Here is a 13,379-nt window from a genome sequence, read left to right as displayed (position 1 = left end):
TGGGTTAATACAGATCTCAGCCCTCTTTGGAGAAATTTTTTTTGCACTGGATGGCAGTTCACAAATCAGGTCAAAGTATAGAGAATAAATGACTGTGGAGTTCTTTACCACCCCAGGTTTCAGGGAGCACCACAGAAGTTTGTAAGAACCAGAGTTTAAGGATGAATGTTGCAAATCAGTATCTCCTTGGTGCAGGACTCATGGAATAAGAGGCTGTGGTTACCTGCACAACATCAAGCCACTCAACATTCCAGCATGGCTTGGGGAGGAAATAGAAGGCTCCACTCCTAGGTGAGGAGCAAATGGTGGCTACTGGGAGAGTAAGAGTCATTTCAAAATATAGGTCCCAGGAGGTTGCCCATGTTACCATGGATGGCTCCATACATGCACATATGAGTAGCACTAATTAAAGTCAATGAGTGAGTTAAAAACAAAAGAACATGAAGTCAGGAGTAGTATGTGCTGGGGAGCAGGCACTCATGAAGAAGCTGGAGGGGCTGAGTAGGGAATTGGGTAAGATCATTGTATGCATTTACGAAATCCTCAAAAATCAAATTAAAATTTAAAATATTCTACTACTCACTAGAAAAGTACAAATGGAAACAATTTTACAAATATGCCTATTTTAAATATCTAGCTAGCCCTGAATCAATTGACAACAGTGAACTATCTATAAAGTGTCATGTACTTTACCTTTATACCTCATTTCATTCTTACAGTTCTATAAAGAATAGATTATTCTGTCCATTTTATACATGAAGAAAATTGATGTCAAAGGCATTGATCACACGTTTATAACACAAAGCAATTCAGAGGCAGGCATGATACTTTTGTATAGGTTTCTAAAACATCATAGCCAATGCTTTTTTAACAAACCTAAGTAGCAAGCATAGGGAATTGTTTTTAAAATGAAGTTTGGTTGAAGAGCTGGGGAATAAAATGTTTATGATTTACAAATTATCCTAATTTCTGATACAAGTAACATGGTCCCTTAAAAATTAAGACTTAGTAAATCATTATGTAGTCTAAAACATATGATTTAAAGTGATTAATAATAACATGTCCTTACCAATTCCAAAAATAAGTTCATGAATTTTAGAATAATTTATACTTAAAATACTAATCTTGCAAAAATCAGTACATCAGAGGTTTTCATGGTATGGTACAAATATAATATAATCTTAAATTTTAATTTTCATTAAATTGATATACATTTTAAACTAGATTCAAAAACCTTCAAGTTTTCCTATCCACTGAGCCTCTTGCATCTACTCAAGAGGCTTTTATTTTTTAAGCCAATGCCGGGAAGACAAAACAAGCTCATTTGATTCACACCCCAGAATTGTAATTTTTCTGCTGGAGCCAAAGTCTAAGTGCCTGTATTAACAGCTTTCCATCAACCAATATGTGTTAATTCGTCAAACCACACAACTTTCTTTTGTACTTTCAAGATGCCTCTCTCAGTTTTCTTTCCCTCTAAAATGGAAGACACCCACCAAAACATAAATTTCAGGCAAAAAGGCAGTCTTTAAATAAATAACACTCATAAAATTTATTAGGAAAGATTTCTATTGAAAATTCATTATTTGTGAGATATTTACATCTAATTATACCTGCTGTATTTCTATAGCAAATTCTAGCAAAATTACTCTTGCTTTGTTACAAGTATTACAGGAGTTTAATTTCTAAATGGTGCCATTTTCAAATTTATTACTTCTATATTTTATGAGGTATGTATTTGTGTATGTGTGAGTGACTCTCAAATGGAAATTCTGGTGCATGCTGTCACTCTTGAGGCAACATGTGTCAATCACTTAGACTAATGAAGTGTTGTATAGCTACAAAAAGATGGAAAAATTAATGGTGGAAAATGTAGAAAATGTTGGAAGAAAATTTCATATGCTCAAAGGAATTATAAACCTCTCATGATTAAAACAGTGGTCCTGGTACCTGGATGGCTAAATTAAGTTCATAAATTAGGTTCATAGATTAGAGACTATTGATAAATTAAGTTCATGAAGTAGAAACTATTCAATGTCCTATTCAAATGAAATTGAGAACAGTGCTATAAAGACACTAGGAGAATTGGGGCATGAAAGATGGCTCAGTTGTTAAAAGCACTTGTTCTTTCAGAGACCCTAGTTTGATTCCCCACAACCAGATGATGGCTCTAAACCATCCATAACTTCAGTTTCATAGGATTCAACATCATCTTCTGACTCCTTAGACAACAGGCACATGTGTTGGAATATACTAATTGATGCACATAAAATAAAGTAAATCTATTAAAATTCACATAATCTGGAAGCAAAATGGTCTTTTCTAGAGAGCCATAATCAAGAAAACAAAAAGGGATAAACTGATTAATTTAACTGTACTTATGTTCTCACAAAAATATAATAGACACAGAAGTTAATTTTTTAAAAAAACTTCATTGCATCTGGTGAGTAATGGTCCAATATGATCAATAATTTGTTCCAAATAACAGTGGAATAAGTTAATATGGGAGGATCTCTTACAAATAAACTGTAGAATGAATACATGTACAGAGAGAAAATAAAACCCATATACATATATATATATATATATATATATATATATATATATATATTTCACCTGCACATAGGTAATTAATGCATGAAACACTGTCATACCTCACAAATGATGAAAGCAGTTTAAGTTAAAACAATCATGAAATATCCTTTTCCTTCATCTTATCTGAAAAGAGGCGAATATGAACTAGTAGAAATGGGCATTTCATACCTTGGAGGTGGGATTATTCAATTCCTTTGCAGAACACAATGGTGTAATATCTAACAATATGAAGAAAAGTATTTAAAATTTACCCTTGACTTAGTAATTTCCTGGTGGTATGCAAGTGTATACACGTGCAAGAATGTTCCTAACAGTGTTGCTTGCATGAATGAAATATGGGATGAGGCTAAATGGGCCTCATAAGGGGATAGATTAAATTAATGAGCCTATATTTCTATGGTGAAATGATAGTCAATAAAGATAATAAAAGTGAACTAAATGTGCCACCACAAAACTATTTACAATTTTAATTCTTTGGGGTTCAAAACAGTACCCATTGTACACAATGGTATGTAAAATGCTCTCTCATTTTTGATGATGAAGACTACATACATACATATTTCCATGCAAAGAGGAAATTTGGCTTACATTGTACTTATTTGTACCCAGAAAGTTTTGTGTGAAATGCATGTATTAACTTTTGAATAAACAAACCTAATCTAAAAACATACTTCTTTTGAATTTATATTTGCTTATTTCATCTCTCATTTCTTCTCTTGTTCTTATCTCAAGGTCTCTTAGGCAGTTATCATTGTTTTCAGAGTGGAGTCTGCAGAGAGCTGGTGATAACCTGTGACTTGCCTTTCTTTCATAACACAGCCCAGCAATCACCAATTCAATTTCCTTGTACCTGAAAGGCCCTCACTTGATGTTACCATCCAACTATGCAGCATCTAGTAAATTCCAAAACCTCAGGAGGAGGAATGAGTCCCTTCAGCCCTGAAGTTTAGGGACGTTTGTATCTCTGTAACAGTAGCCAACTCTCTTCCACACCCACAGTTTGGGGGTTCTTTTCTAACTCTCCAGCAGGTGCCGCTCTCCTCAGTACTTATCCCCAGTGCTGGGGCAGTGCTCACTCTCACTTAGGTGCTGCTCAACTCGAGCAATTGTGAGTTTCATTATTACTTTATCCTTATGCAGAATCACTCTCTCACATTGCTCTTTAATCTCATAAGAAGTATTATGCATACCAGAAAATATGTTAAGATAGAATTTTCAGTGCATTTACTTTTAGTTTCCATTTTAATTGTTTATCATGTGCAACATGTTTCCCTCTCTGCATGTATAATTACTGATTTTTTCAGTGTAGCTAATTAACAGTTCTTTTACCAACTCATTTTTTGTGATGAAAGGTCATAATGCTGATATTTTTTACATTTCTCAAAAATCCAACATATTATCAGTACCTACAGTCACCTTGCTGTATGATAGACATTCTGAAATGTATTAATCATGACTATAATTATGTATCTTTAATGACACATATATATCTCTCCCTTTATCTAATCATCAGGCCTTGGTAAATACTATAATATTCTCTATTATGGGATCAAATTTCCCAGTTTTACGTATAAGTGAGATCATGTGGTATTCATCTCTGACTGCCCTATTTCACCTAACATAATGCCACAGACATTTTCTCATGTCATTACAGATGGATGCTTAATTTCCCAATGATCAAATAACATTCAATTCCATTATGTAAAAATACCATTTATCTTTTTAGGACCATTAGGTGCATCATTAGTTTGAATTCATAATTTGGCTGTTACTAAATGTTAATAGTGTGATGATGAATATGGTCATGAAGACCATCTCTTAACATAATTGGTTTACACTACACACAGAGAGAGAGACAGAGACAGAGGCAGAGACAAAGACAGAGACAGACAGACAGACAGACAGAGACAGAGAGACAAACAGAGACAGAGGGAGAGAGATGGACAGAGACAGAGACAGGGAGAGACAGTGGCAGACACACACACACACACACACACACACACACACACAGAGAGAGAGAGAGAGAGAGAGAGAGAGAAATTAGTGAGTGGGGTTGTTGGATCATATAGTAATTACATATTTAATTTTTAAAGGAGCTTGCAAACTATAATTATCCTACTAGTTTAGAGTTTCATCATTAGTGTACAAAAACTTTGTTTTTTTTACACAATTTTAGTAATGCTTTACCTTCTGTGCTTTTGACAAAAGCCACTCCAATAAGGTTGAAACAATATATCATTGATTGCACCATTGTAGTTTAGATTTTCATTTGCTTGATAATTAATGACATCAAACACTTTCCATACATTAGTTGCCTACTTGGATCTCTTCTTCTGAGAAGTTTCTATATAGAACTTTTGCACATATTACAGAGATTTTTACTGAGTTAGTTATATTTTCATATTGAACCAATGTCAGATTTGTCTTTTACAAATATTTTTCTAATTCTACAGATTCTTTCTGCATATTTGATACAATTCATACAAAAGCAATGATGACAATTTGTACAGAAATTTATATAGAACCACAAAGGATTCTTAAATACCCCAAACAATCTTAAGCAAAGAGAAGAGCTGAAACTGTCACACTGTTTAACGTTAGATTTCAAAAATAAAATAACAAAACAACATGGTACTTTTGGTTTACATGGAGCCATGCAGAACAATGGAATGGAACAGAGAACGCAGAAAGAAATCTGTGCATTTCCAACTATCTGTTTGCTTGTTTTGACACAGATGTCAAGGACGCACAATGAGGAACTGACTTCTATAAAATTGTGTTATAAAGCTTAGAAATCTACATAAAGACCTTTATATTTCACTATACCAAGAAATTATCTCAAACAGGGTTAAATATGTAACTGAGAGACAAAAAACCCACTTGTCTTAGAGGAAAACATGGGAAATGCTTCATGATATTGATTTAGGGAGAGAATTTTTACATAAAATTAATTTCTTAGTGTAATACAACATAGGAAAGGACTGGCTGTTCTTGTCTAAATTGTATTGATGTTTGACTCAAATAAGAAGGTGCTCATTTTACTTAACTCTTGTGGATTTCTAGGTAAGGTATTTTAACATTCTGAGTCTCAAATTTTTTTCATTTTAACTATAGATAATAACACCAACAATATAAGGCTTTTAAGTGAAAATTGACCTGTACTCTACATGCTATAGCCTAGGATCACCTCACTGTCAGTCATTATCACCCTATGTCCCTAATCTCATGCAGAAGAGTATAGCAATGATGAATGTAAGAACTAGAATAAAATTCAATGCACACGCTATGTAGATTTTGTTCATTTTTCTTACCATTTGGTTTTCTTACCTTAGTTCTTCCCTTGCTCCCTTCTTTGAAGACCTACTTGTGCTTTGATGACCACTTATAAACTTTGTGACAATGGGATAGTCTCTGAAGTTTCTAGTGCTTTGTTTTTTCCACCACTGGAAGGGATATTAGGAGGTTTCTATGGGATCACACGAATGACTGTGTGGAGTATAAAGTTGTAAAGTGCTATAACAAGGTGAGCTGTTTATATTATATGGTCATGCAGAGTGAGATTTTAAAGAGAACAAAAGCCTCTGGAGCCCCAATGACTTATTTTGCAGCTCAGATTGATGTGTCATTTTTAGTTGGTTCACAAGCCATACTTCCAGCTGTCATCCATCAGCACTTTGGCCACAGCCTGTTCTTGGCTGCTTGTCTGGCTAGAATTAGTTATCCCTTCTAACACAGCCTGGTTTTCTTCAGACAAAACCCCTTCCTCCCAAGGACAGAAATTCTCCCACTGTATTTTCTCCTGATAAATTCTTTCTCTTGAATCTTCCTCATTCTGTCTTGTCCAATTTTTCTGTCTCAGAGATGCTGAAATATGCATAAAATTCATTCATTCATAAACTCTGTAAGTGCATTGGACACTGACTCTATACCAGCTCAAATGGCCAAATCTGAAGGACATAGAATAGTAAATAATATATCTCCAGCCCTCAAAAAGTATTTAGTTAAGTAGTAGAGAGGCATGCAAACCACTAGATGTATTTTAAGTGATAAGTGTAATAATGTGAGTGTTTATAAGCTACAATGACAACAGATTCAAGAATAGACTTTCTACAGGACATGTTTAAGTTTTAAATAATGAGCCCCAGTGTGACATACAAGAAAGGGAAGACTATTCCTTGAAGGGGATGGGAGTTATCAAAATATGTGTCATGAAACAAAACTGTATTTAGAGACTATATTGCTACAGGATGATTATTCAAAAATGAAATGCAGGCTAGATCCCAAAATTCATAGTATCCATGTTAAGGGAACCAGACAGAAAAGACCAAAAAGGTATGAGTATTTAAAAGGTGACAGATATAATCCATTCACAACAATGTTTATCAGACTGAACCAGGTATCACAAATAAGTGGGAAGCTTCAAAAATAAGGTGTTACAGAATTGATTTGTATCAAAAATATTTTAACACTTTAAAAAGCTGGTTTCTGGTATTTCTAAGTCACATCCAAGGATAAGACAAGAATGAAGAATTTCTAAGAGATCATTTGAATGATAGTATGGATGGTCCCCTGGGCTTCCAGCAAGGGCAAGGCCAGAGCTGAACAGCCAATGAGAAATTGAGTCATTGTAATAGACCAGGTGAGATAAGACCCAAAATGTGTTTAAAAAGACAAATTGTCCCATCTCCCAAGAATATTATTAGGTACATTAAAACAGAAACAGCATTTGATAGATTATCAGTATTGTGCATCTAGCCATGGCAGGTACTTACTAAGTACTTTTTATTAGATTAGAACTACTAAACATTATTTAGTTCTAATGTGTTTATTTTTCTGATACTTTTGCTCCACTAAGGAAGTTATTGCTAAGAATGTTTTCACTTGTCATTTCCTGAACTCATTCTGCTGAGTCTAAGAGATGTGGTATACGTTTAATAATAAATATCTCCAGCAAGTAGAATTTGAAGCAAAACTAAGTATGACATACATAAATATGTATGCATGCATGCATGTATGTATGTATGTATGTATGTGTGTGTGTATATATGTATGTATGTATGGGAGATATCTAATCTCATATGTGATAAATAATAAATATTAATATAATATGACCCTATTTGAACAAAACTGAATGGTGGCAGTTGTATTGTATTATTTCATAGAAATAAAAATTTCCCAGAACCTAAAGGACATGCATAATATGTACTCATTTATAAATGGATATTAGCCATAAAATACAGGATACCCATGCTACATTCCACAGACCTAAAAAGAAGCTAAACAAGAAGGAAGGCCAAATAGAGGATGTTGTAGTCTAACTTACAAGAGGAGGCACATGCAAGGAGGGAAATGAGTGCAAGATAGGATGGGAGAGGAATTGGGAGGTCAGGATCAGGTTTAGAGAGGGACAGGAGAGATGGCCATGGGAATAAATGGAAATCTCCAACTGACAGGGGTAGTGGATATGGGACATCTCCAGGATATTACAGAGATCTGGGATAGGGGAGGCACCCAAGAATCAATGGGCATGTTCTTAACTGTGACTCACAGCATTAGGGATATGGAACCTGAAGTGGCTACCTCTTGTACCCAGGTAGGAACCACTGAAGCATTAACCCACACATAATACTCTCAACACAAACTTTATCCTGACTTCAAGAAATGTAGGGACACGGGATGGAGCACAGACTGAATAACCAGCCCAACTTGAGATCCATCCCATGGGCAAGCACCAATCCCTGACACTATTAATGATACTCTGTAATGTTTGCAGACAGAAGTCTAGAATGTCTATCCCAGCAGCTGACTAAAATAGATACAGAGACCCACAGCCAAACAGTGAGTGGTTCTTGGGGACTCTTATGGAAGAGTTGGGGGAAGGATTGTGGCCCCAAAGAAGACAGGAACTCCACAGGCAGACCAACAAACTCAACTAATCTGGGGATCTCAGAGACTGAACCACCAACCAAAGAACATACACACAGGCTGGAACTAGCCACACCTCCCCTTCCCATATATACCAGATGTGCAGATTGGTTTTCATGTGAGTACTGAACAACTGGAGTGAGGGGCTATCTCAAAAGCTTTTGCCTGTCCATTGGATATGTTCTTCTAGCTGGGCTGCCTTGTCTGGCCTCGGTAGGAGAGGATGTGCCTATCCGTTTCAGAGACTTGATGTGCCAGGGTAGGAGGATATCCAGGACAGGGGTCTCCACCCTGTCAGAGGAGAAGGGAATGGGGGTATGGGGAGCTGGGGGCAAGGATTTTGGGAATGGGTAATGTGTCTAGTTAGCAGGATGTAAAGTGAATAAATAAAAAGAAATAAATAAAAAAATGTATATTAAATGTTTCCAATATTACTAAGATATATACATTGAAATGGCTAAAACTATACATGTCTATATATATATATATATATATATATATATATATATATATATATATATATTCCATGACAAATAATAGGGGGAAATATACAGATTATATGCATGAAGACACAGGCTAATGACTAATGCAGTGGATGACTAAAGCCATGCATGAAAGGAAGACATGCATGAGGATGGAGGTGTCTAACAGAATTGTGATCTCAAAGAACATCAACATGTTGGAATATTCGATGCTAATCACCATTTACATCATTCTGCTTTGGGAGTCAGAGAACCAACTTAACACAGAAGATTACTTGTTATGACAGCAGTTGGTTTGCAAATGGCCTGAACTTTATCAGTTGCTCATGCCTTGATGTGAGACTAGGGTATGACACACTTGTTAACAGGATCAAAATGTGAATGTCTCAGATGTCAAGGTTTGAGTCTAACAGGTGTTTGTACATGTCAAGCTATACCTGAAGTACTGTGCTCTTGAGAAGAAAGTACATGAGAGAAATGACAAAAGAGAAGGGGTTATGAAAGGTATTTTGTCTGAGAAATGAACTGGAGAATTTGCTACTAGTCAGTGCTCTGCATAAGAAGGCTGGCCTAGAAGGGATGGATAGGAAAGGTAGGTAAGTAACCTGTGACAGGTATGTAGAAACTATGACGTTAAGAGGTAGAAATAGAGCAAATAGTAGTATTCTCAAGATCTAGACCCAAAGGGTTAACACTGCATAGTTCCCAAAAGCCTGGGCAGCAGCTGCAAAGCTGACCCATTGCAGCTGCTGCTCAGAGTTTGACTCCAGGGCTCTCTGCCTGCTCTCTCTGCCACTGTCTGCCAAAACTTGAAGAAGGCCTTGAGAATCTAGCGATGGTATAAAGAGGATGTGTGCCCTTCCTTTACAATCCATAAGGCAAGGCTGTAACTGTTATTCAGCCCCATTCACAGATAAAGAAACCAAGGCTCCAAACTGACTAAATCTCACATTGCTAAACGGTGGAAGAAATGAATCTCACCCATTCTTCTATGTAAGGTCTACTAAAATCAACTTTGGTCAAGAACTTGAGCTAAAAGATTATAAATGTGTAACCCTGGCCCTCTTGATGCTTATCAACATCTTCTAAAATACATATTTTGCATCATGTTGTATATTTACAGGCTGGAGAGCTTTTGCTTAAGTGGAGTTAAAGGTTAGGACACATGAAGAAAAGGATGGGTTAAGTATCTGGAAAATTGATTTGGGCATGGATTGTGATGGCCTGAAAATGCTATGCCAAATGTGGTGGGCTTTGTACTCTGGAGAGCAAGGAGTTATAAAGCAGAGGAGCTGCATGGCCAAATCCACTTAAATAGATAAATCTAAGAACAGGTGGAAGGTGAACTAGGTGAAATGGGAAAGGGAGATGATGAAACTTGGTGACTGCACACATCACCAAAGACAAAGACCAGAAAAACTAAGACAGAAATAGTAGAGTTGGGAGGACAGTGGGATAAAGATACATGAGATCTTTTTAGAAGGTTGAATTGTGACAGAGTTGGCATAGAGGTAAGCATGAGAAGTAATTGATGATACTCAACATCGGTTAATAGATATAGAGATAGGAGAAGCTGAAATTAGACAACATTTGCCTTGGGATAATCTTCACATGACAGTCTGGTAAATAATTAAATGTAGAACTAGACCTGGAGAGAAACATTTGGGTTAAAAATTAGAGTTTAGGGAATTTTCAGATCTTTCAAGGTGGCTGAAACAAACAAACAAAACCAATAGTGACCATTTTAGAAAGAAAGTAAAGGAAGAGAATGGAAGAAAAGGGAAGGGAAGGGGAAAGAAAAAAAGGGAAGGGAAGATAAGGGGAGCAAAGGGAAAGGAAGGGAAAATAGGAATAGTGGAGAGCAGACAAGGGGTGAGGGAAGAAGAAAAGGGTAATAAAGGAGAGGAGTCATAATTTCAAATATGTGCTGTTACACGAAGCACAGACATATATAAATTGCAAGTATAATTCTAAATTAAACCAGTGAAAAAAACCAAGAGAATGAAAAAAATCCAAGTTAAAGATAGAAGAAAAGATGCCAAAAGACTGAGCAATGGTGATAGTAGACCCTCTTAGAAGAGGTGGACTTGTGTCTACCAAGTGAGAATAGAGATTTGAGGTTATATGGAAAAAAGAAAGGACAGTGGGAGAGTGTCTTGAGGGAGTTGGGATCTAGTTGGAGTCTTTAGTATTGTTAGTCATGATAGTAACATGACTATGAACAAATTCTATGTGCTTTGAGGGAAGGAGTGTATAGATGCTGAGGGAGTACCAGTTTGAGGTGTTTCCTGTGAAGAAGGGCAATTTTATTGGTTATTTTATTTATTTCCATTTCAAATGTTATTCCCTTTCCCAGTTTCCCCTCCAAAAATCCCCATCCCTTCCTCCTCCCCCTGACTCTATGATGATACTCCCCTACCCACCCAGCCACTCTCACTTCAGTGCCCTAACATTCCCCTACCCTAGCTCATGGAACCTCCACTGGACCAAGGGGCTCCCATCTGAGTGATGCCCGGTATGGCAATCCTCTGCTACATATCCAGTAAGAGCCATGGGTCCCACCATATGTATTCTTTGGTGGTTTAGTCCCTGGGAACTATGAGGGGTCTGGTTGGTTGATATTGTTCTTCCTATGGGGTTGCAAACCCCTTCAGCTCCTTCAGTCCTTCTCCTAACTTCCCCATTGGGGTCCCCATGTTCAGTTCGATGGTTGGTTGCATACATCCACATCTGTATTGGTCAGGCTCTGGCAGAGCCTCTCTGGAGACAGCTATGCCAGGCTCCTGCCAGCAATTACTTCTTGGCATCAGCAATAGTGTGGGGGTTTGGTTTCTGTATATGGGATGGATTCCCAGATGCAGCAGTCTCTGGATGGCTTTTCCTTCAGTCTCTGCTCCACTCTTTGTCCCTGCATTTCCTTTCGACAGAAGAAATTCTGGATTAATATTTTTGAAGTGGGAGGGTGGCTTCATCCCTCACCAAGGGGCAGTGCCTATCTATTAGATATGGTCACTACTGGTTCTATCTCACCATTGTTGGGTATTTTGGCTAATGTTATCCCTGTTGGGTCCCTGGAACCTCTTGGGTCTCTGGTATCTGAGACTGTCTGTGGCTACCCCCAGTTTTCCTTCCCTCACTGCTACACACCTCCTTTCAAAATCCTGACCCTCTGTAATTTTCCCCCAACTCCTTCCATATCTGAACTGGTTCTCTTTTTCCCTCCCCCTCCTCTTTCCCTCCCAGATCCCTCTCACCCTCTACTCCCCAATATTATTTGCTTTCCCCTTCTGAGTAGGACTATAGCATCCACAGTTTTGTATGGTCTTCTTTCTTCTTGGGTTTCATATGGTCTATGAGTTGCATCGTGGGTATTTTGAGCTTCTTTTTAGTTAATATCCACTTATCAGTGAGTATATACCATGTGTGTTCTTTTGTGACTCGGTTACTTCACTCAGGATGATATTTTCAAGTTCTATCCATTTGCCTGTGAATTTCATGAAGTCATTGTTTTTAATAGCTGAATGGTACTCCATTGTGTAAATGTACCACATTTTCTGTATCCATTACTTTGTTGAGGGACATCTGGGTTATTTCCAGCTCCTGGCTATTATAAATAAGGCTGCTATGAACATTATAGAGCATGTGTCCTTATTACATGTTGGAGTATCTTCTGGGTATATGCCCAGGAGTGGTATAGGTGGGTCCTCTGGTAGTACTATGTCCCATTTCCATAGGAACCACCAAACTGATTTCCAGAGTGGTTGTACTAGCTTGCAAACCCACTAGCAATGGAGGAGTATTCTTCTTTCTCCAGATCCTCACCAGCATCTGCTGTCACCTGAGTTTTTGAACTTAGCCATTCTAACTGGTGTGAGGTGGAATCTCAGAGTTGCTTTGATTTGCATTTCCTTGATGAGTAAGGATGATGAACATTTCTTTAGGTGCTTCTCTGCTATTCAATATTCCTCAATTGAAAATTATTTGTTTATCTCTGTAAGCCTTTTTGACACACAGTTTAAAGGAAGAAGTTTAAAGGAAGAGAAGCTTTTAATGTGGAAAGGAAGGTAAAGAAAACAAACAAAGGAATCACTCAGTACTATTCTTTGAATTTGTCATTCAGGTATTTCTGTGCTCAAAGCTGGATTCCTAGGGTGTAAATATTAAGAGTGTCAGGATTGGGCAGCAAGAATGTTCAGAGAATGATGGCTTGTGTCACCAAGTCCAATGCTCTTAGCTCAATCCTTGCAACTCATAGGGGAAAAGAGAAAATGGACTCACACAAACTGTCCTCTTCACTTCCACATGCACTATGGCACATCCACTATGGCCTATCCACATGCTGTGTATGTATATACACATCTCTCTCTCTCTCTCTCT

This window comes from Mastomys coucha, chromosome X, assembly GCF_008632895.1.
Source record: "Mastomys coucha isolate ucsf_1 chromosome X, UCSF_Mcou_1, whole genome shotgun sequence".
Lineage (NCBI taxonomy): Eukaryota > Metazoa > Chordata > Mammalia > Rodentia > Muridae > Mastomys > Mastomys coucha.
This window is presented reverse-complemented; position numbering follows the sequence as displayed.